This window comes from Montipora capricornis, chromosome 14 (assembly GCF_036669925.1).
Source record: "Montipora capricornis isolate CH-2021 chromosome 14, ASM3666992v2, whole genome shotgun sequence".
NCBI lineage: Eukaryota > Metazoa > Cnidaria > Anthozoa > Scleractinia > Acroporidae > Montipora > Montipora capricornis.
Window position 1 is genome coordinate 31,891,621 of NC_090896.1, and position 7,500 is coordinate 31,899,120.

Below are 7,500 nucleotides of genomic sequence, written 5' to 3' on the forward strand. Positions count from 1 at the left end.
TTTTAAATTAGCTTTTAACACTCGAGGTGTTCCTATTTTAATTTATATTTTATATTTGGAATGTTCTTTTAGTGTCCACAATTAGCTTACATTTAGCTAAATACAGTAACTCTGACACTTAAATAAAGTTCACTCATTCATTCATTCAAAAAAATCACGCAAATAGATTCACATTGTTTAACAGATCTTCTACCGAGCAAACGTACATATCAGTCTTTACGTCAACGTGGTCATGATTATATATTACCGCGTATTTCCACAGAGCGCTTTAAGCGCTGTTTTATGAATAGATATCTTTTTAACTTTATCTAGTTTAATGTTTGTAAGGAAAGTAATATATATATTTTTTTGAGATGATTTATCTTTCTACTGTATTGTAAACGTGCACGTTTGTTGGCAAGTGTTTAGTTTAATTTACCAATAAAGACTCATCTTATCTTATCTTATCTTATCTTATCTTATCTTATCTTATCTTATCTTATCTTATCTTATCTTATCTTATCTTATTTTATCTTATCTTATCTTATCTTATCTTATCTTATAAACCATTGGAGGGTTACAGAAATTACGGGATTAAAGTAGATTTACTGGGGCAGTACAGTTAAATATAGTAACGACAACATGCGTAGTCTGTTACACATCTTAAATAAACGGTGGTAACACTTATTAAGTCGGGACAATATACGCAATCCTACACGAAGTACTTACTAGCACGAGGTTGTATGATTACGTGATATGAAGTTGCCCGTGCTTGTTACGAGTCTCCCAAATGCTTGTTGTGTTTTCAGATCGTGAAACGCTGTTCTGTTCTACGTACACTGTACGTAACTATTTTGTATCACGAAAGATTGTTGCGATCCGTGAATAATTGTTTTGTATCACGAAAGATTGTTGTGTACCGTGAAAAATTGTTTGTATCACAAAAGATTGTTGAGTATCCAGCTCAACATTGAGTTGTGTTTTGCCTTTGTGGGCCACCGTAATATTAAACGCGATTTCTGACAATTCTTGGGTTTCACTCACGTGATCAACAGCCATCTTTTTCAACGAAAACAAAAGAAGATGTTAGCATAATAATAGCTTTCAATTCCCGGAGGATTGGATCGGGACACCAACATGGCCGCCATTTCATTGTTTGGGGACACCAACGTGGCGGCCGTGACGTCATGTGAAATCCAAGAAATTAATGACAAAACATATGGGTAAACACGCGAAGAAAACAGGATCAGGCTTCCTCAGTTGCATGCCGATCGTCCCCTTAGGAGCTCCAAAACAATTTCTCTGAAGCCTGTAAAAGAAAATGCCTTTCATTTCGGTTAAAATGTTTAATTTGGTTTCCTTCATTCAGTACTATTTATATCGGTGTCCTCTGTGTTGTGTGTAAGGTTATCTGTTCTGACGCCATCGTTAACATTTTGTTTCATAAACATAAACGAGGTCGTTCACAGAAACATTTTATTCACAAATTGACTTCAAAAGGTAAAAGAATTTGATAAATTTAGCTGAAAGTCGAATTTTTAGCCTTTATTAGTTTTGAAAGCGAGCCATTTCTTAGGTAACAATAACTGACGAATTTGTGGATGGCAATAACCTGTGATCAGGCGTACTTTTCTTTAGTTAGACATGGATCGTTCCTCTTCCACCTACTCGAAAACCTTTGTACCAGTTGTGGAATATATTCGGAAGCAACAAGTGGTGAATCCAAAAGGAGCTAAATCTTCAGTTGCGAAGGAGGCTGAATATTCTGGAAGAAGAAGAAGAATGTGCAGATATGGATGCAGACCCTGCACCTAACCGTGCTTGTTATTTCGATTTACTAAGTCAACCAAGGAGATAAGGACATCTCAACAGGAAAAAGCAAAAAACACACAAAGGAAATACAACAACAAAATGACAACAAGCAAACCCAATACTATTTCATTCCAAGTCAACAACTTTGTCAAAATAAAAATTAACGTCCATTGCACCCAAACACACTTCTTGGTAAAGTAATTGAAAAACAACATGGATTTATGAAAGTTGTAACCAAATTTGGAATTTGTGACACTTGGATTGCACCAAACAGACCCCAAATTACAGAAGGCATGAATGTGTCATTAGACACCACTAAAACAATACGTCTCACTGCCACGTGCAAAAAAGCACTTCACCAGTGACACATTTACAAGAGGTGCAAAAAGAAGGAAATGACTTGTCATTGTTCAACTGCAAACCAGTAGTTACTGTTTAATAAAGGTTATAAACTTTGTGAACTACCAGAAAAAAAAACTTTGAATTTGATTGTTCAAGTACTTATAATCGCAAAGGGATTTTCTGCTGAACTATATTTGTGCAAGTAACGGTACATCATTCAATAAGCTACGCTATAGAAGGTCAATTTTTGGATGTCTTTTTCCTTCCAAAAACCAGACAAATAAAAATAAAACAAAGTCACGTGAAGTTCATTCTTATTAAACAAGATTTTGTTTTTCTGCTGCTCTGAGATTAAAAAAGCAGATTTGGTTATCATGCACAGTATGCCTAACCCCAACTTTAATGCTAACCATTTAAAATCAGTGCTTAGACTTAATAACAACCAAAGGCGTTTTTACAGACTACCTCATGAAAAACGTACGCTAACCACATCCCTTACTTCCAGCACCGATTTAGTTACCAATATACACGTACGTACTAACAATTGATGGACTTTTTGTTGATGTTTCCTACTTTCAATTTCAACATAGTTTAAAATTAAATTTACCTAGGTTGAAATGATTTCTACCTGAATTTCAAATTTACCTGTAACAGGGATGTGCCATCACGTTTTGCAGAACAGTCAAATACAATCCTTACTTTCGTGGTGGACTTGCTCAGTTTAACAATCGGGAAAAGCAGCAAGTACCAAACTTCAAGGGGTGGTGCTTCAGTAACCTTCTGATACTCCTTCTGGACAAATCCTTTTTTCGTCAGGTTCATCTCAGTGCTGTGAAGGCGAGATTCTGCTACTTGTCGATTGTTCAGAAGAAGAAGGCCTCCCTCCTTTCCAAAGTACTGCAACACTGTACCTCCCGTCATTGTAATGAACAGAACTGCTTACTGCTTCCAACGCCAATCTTTCCTCTTCAGCACACACAATTCTATCGCTCACTTCCGTCCCATAACTCTCTATCTCTCAAAAACGCTTGAGTGTTTGTTCCAGCTCACAACAACCTCCAGTTTCACCCATCAGCCCTGTATCCTTGATTAACAACGTTCGGATGGTGTGTGTTCTTGTTCCAGACTGCGCTATACCATCAGGGGGTCCAACACAAGTCCATCTCAGCGGTCCCAATCAAGCAATCAGTTCACCCACGTTTCCACGAATATGAACAAACGAGTAATGCAAATCAGCATAGTAGTAGTAGGCATCCGTCAGTCTCGGGAGACTATGGAGATTGCGCCTGTTGAGGGTCAGTCCGTGGTGGAGCTGCAGCGCCGGCTAAGGCTGTAGAGCCCGATCCTGGAACGGCAGATCCTTCTACAGTTGGTGCAGGTGAAGACGTTGTCGTCCGAGGGTGCTGGCTCCGTTCTCTGGCGTTTGCGTGCTCGCCTTTTCTCCCACTGCTCTTCACGCTTCCGCTCAGCTGTCTTGATGGCCGACCTGGTGGTGGATTGCCATTTGCTGCGGTCTGATGCCAGCGCTTCAAGTCCTGCTGGAGCAATGCCACCCGCCTTGAGCGGAGTGCTGGCCTACCCGTTGGTCTGGAGCCAGTGGCAAGCTCACCATACAGAATGTCCTTGGGGAGTCTGCCATCTTTCATGCGGGTGACATGGCCTAGCCAGCGCAAGCGTCTCTTGGTGAGCAGGGCGAACATGCTGAGAGTTCCTGCCTTCTCCAAAACATCTTTGTTGGGGACATGATCCTGCCATGAGATGCCAAGGATCCGTCTAAGGCAGCGTTGGTGGAAGGTGTTCAATCTGCGTCCTTGTCGGGCGTATAGAGTCCAGCTCTTACTCCCATACAACATTGTACTCAACACACAGGCTTGATGCACTTGTGTCTTTGTCTTGATGGTTAGCATGGGGTTCTCCCACACTCTCTTTGACAGACGGGCCATTGCTGCTGATGCCTTGCCGATCCTGGAGTTCAGCTCGGAGTCCAGGCAGAGGCTGCTGGAGATGATGGAGCCGAGATAAGTGAGATCTTCCACCGCGACAAGTGCGCAGTCGCCAATGGAGATGGACGGGACCGAGCTGACGTCTTGGGCCAGGATGTTTGTCTTTTTTATGCTGATCATCAGGCCAAACTCAGTGCAGGCCTGGGCAAAACAGCTGATGAGTTCTTGGAGGGCAGCCTCGGTGTGTGCTGTCACGGCAACATCATCAGCGAATAGCAACTCACGTATGAAAACTTTCCGCACTTTAGTCTTTGCACGGAGGCGCGCGAGGTTGAACAGGCTGCCATCGTTTCTGGTGTTGAGGTACACGCCCTCTTCCGATTGGCTGAAGGCGTAGCGCAGCAGCAGGGAGAACAGGATGCCGAAAAGTGTTGGGGCGAGGACACAGTCCTGTTTAACACCGCTCTTGATAGAGAGGGGGTCCGAGGACGAGCCGTCGTATTGGACAGTGCCCTTCATATCCTCATGGAAGGACGTGATCATCCTCAGGACCTTGGGGGGACATCCGATTCTCTGCAGGAGTGTGAACCACCCTGCCCTGCTGACTAAGTCGAAAGCCTTGGTCAGGTCTATGAAGGCGATGTACAAGGAGCGTCCCTGCTCGCGGCACTTCCCTTGCAGCTGCCTCAGAGAGAATATCATGTCGATCATTGATCGCTCAGCTCGGAACCCGCACTGCGCCTCTGGGTACACTCGCTCGGCAAGCAGCTGCAGTCTGTTCAGTACAACACGGGCGAAGGTCTTCCCAACAGTGCTGAGGAGGGATATGCCGCGATAGTTGTTACAATCGCTGCGATCGCCTTTGTTCTTGTATATGGTGATGATGTTGGCATCGAGCCTTTCCTGTGGCACACCTCCTTACTCCCAGCACTAAAGTAAGAGTTCATGGAGGTGCTCGAGGAGGGTGGTCTGTTTGCCTGCTTTGATGACCTCAGGGGGGATGCCATCGTTTCCTGGGGCTTTGCCACTGGCTAGTGAGTCGATAGCCTTGCCAAGCTCCTCAGTACTAGATAACTTTCCCTAAACTTCTTTACTTGAAATGCCAACTTGAATGATACGTGCGTGCAAAAAATCAAGATGGATCCTGAGCAAAATTTCGAGAGACAATTTTTTCCCTCAGGTTTTATTTCCGGTTCGCGCGATTTTACGAGGTATTTTTACTTCCTGTGTGTTGCGCGCGCTACTTTTGATAGAAATTTGATTCATTCAGCTGACGCTTGTTTTTTAGTTATGGTGTGTGTAGGTTACACGCGCTCACGCAGCTAAAAACCCTTTCGAGCCTCCTTAAAATGTTTACTCTCAAGAGGAATTCTGTTGTTGTCATCCTCAGATTCTGTCAAGCGAAAGTTCAGATCGATGACCTTCCTCGACACACACTTGCAAATATCCACGTGAAATAACCGTGCAAGGCACGTATCATGAGTCTGCAAAAAAAAAAGAAGAAATTTATAACCAGATACCTTCAGTTAATACACAGTTACCTGCGTCAGAGGACAAGGAAACGACGTTAGAGTTTCGGCGCTGTTTTTCTGAAAGGTTTGTTAGAGTCTTTCTAATTGGTCTTTCTATACTAGAGACGCATAATCGGTCCAGACGAATGATGCATCTCTCAAGTTATTCATGTAGTGTAGAGACGGGACGAACTATCTAAGACGCATTATCCGTCAAACATTTTTTCTGCGTCTGTTAAATTCGTCTCAAATCCCGATTAAGCTAATGTAGATTACTGAGAACTTATATTGCCGTTTATTTTCTGATTAAAAAAAAACGGTTAGGATACAAGATTATTAGTCTGCAATGTTGACTTTGACTTTTTCTTTCCTTTAGCATAAAAATACAATGTTAAGGCTTTTCTGACGGGCAAAATTCAGCCCTTGGTAGGTATTTAACCCACGCCGGATTAGTGTTAATCAGCTTTTTCAACAACTTTGCCCCGAATTGCCCCGATTAATTTTAAAATAGAGACGGATCATTCGTCTGGTACGAAGTTGGGAAAAGACGTTTTTCCAAGACTTTCAAGTCCTCTAGGACAAGGGTAACTCAGTAGGGTGCATCATGAACAAAACCAATGGTTTTCAACGCCGTGTGTGCGTTTTACAACTTTGCACATTTCTTTGCCTACTTGTCTTAGCATCTCAAGAACTGAAAAAATCTGAAAAAACGTGGAGCATGAAGCACTGACGATAGATTTCCAATTTCCTCTCCAAACAACGACACCGTTCATGCCAATTACATGCCGAGAATATTGATACGCTATTTCCTTGCCGACGGACTTGGAATAATGGTGAAATATTCAAAACAAAGTGAAATTATATTTTAAATGACGTTTTCGATGCCGACGTAGTCGAACTCGCGTAAGCTCCAAATTCAGCATCTGTGGCCGACTTAGATTATAATCTTTCAATGCATGAGACCATGTCACGAATTACTGCGGCCGCGACAGCATTCAAACAACTACCGATAGAATTCACTGAGAATCCAAATGCTAAGACGTGTACTGAAATAAAAATATCGGCAATTTTGGTTAAAGAAAAATGTAGAAAATATTTAAGATAGAAAGCTTAGTAATCCAATAATGTAAACAGAAGTGTTTTCTTGGTAGAATGAGTGAAGTCCTAAGAAGGACTGTTCTTGATGATGACCGAGGTTGTTTTTCTGAACTAAACTGATTAATCTCAAAACGAAAACAATTGGTACAAGAATATTATCGACTCGACATTAGCAATTTGGGTAACAAAAAGCTAGGAAGCAGTCATGATGGAATTTTTGGTAATCTGCCAATGTAAATAACAAGTGTGTATGTTATGAGAAGGACTGCTGGTGACTGACGTTTCGCGAGCCTAAACAGAGGTCATTTTCAGAGTCAAGTGTATAATTGACAAAAAATTACGAGGATTGTCTGTCTCAGTAAATGTCGTGCTATACAATTTCCGTGCAACCTGTGTCTCAACATAATTGCGAGCGAAAATACCTAGTGTAACAACATATCTTTTTCACACATGTCACAGTCGTTAATTGTGGGGATAATAAGCAAGCTTGATCATTATGGAATGTGCACTTTTTTGGGGGTTCGAGGCGAAATTGTTGCAATATTCGCGAGAAGTAAGGGTGGGGACTACTTTACGCAACGCTTCACACAACTTCCAAACGAAGTTTTCAAAACCGACGTTGTGTGATATAGTATAGTGGCCCGGAAGGCTCAAACTTAAATAAAAAATAGATCCGTAATGCGTACTTGTGTGAGATTTCAGTCAAATAAACGTTAATTATTAGCATTACAGAAAATGTAATACATTTTGTCATGTTATAGTGATAAATATCGAGTAAAGATTCCGTAGAATCCCCAAGTTGCAGACGAGAAAAC

The 7,500-nt window shown here is 41.7% G+C and overlaps 1 protein-coding gene and 1 long non-coding RNA gene across 3 annotated transcripts in view; one reads left to right on the plus strand and one right to left on the minus strand.

Annotated features, from left to right (window-relative positions):
• Positions 1–7,500, plus strand: part of LOC138032876 (acyl-CoA desaturase-like) — a 22,012-nt gene that overhangs the window by 2,205 nt on the left and 12,307 nt on the right. Inside the window, exon 2 of one of the 2 annotated variants that reach the window (XM_068880584.1) lies at positions 5,467–5,672. The gene's annotated coding sequence lies outside the window, so the exon portion shown is untranslated. Of the gene's footprint in view, positions 1–5,466; positions 5,673–7,500 lie in introns of those variants that run through there. The other variant, XM_068880583.1, reaches the window with a different exon arrangement.
• LOC138032877 (uncharacterized) overlaps positions 5,326–7,500 on the minus strand; it is a 25,131-nt gene continuing 22,956 nt past the window's right edge. The window contains exon 3 of the long non-coding RNA XR_011128504.1: positions 5,326–5,560. This is a non-coding gene — a long non-coding RNA (uncharacterized lncRNA). The remainder of the gene's footprint in view (positions 5,561–7,500) is intronic.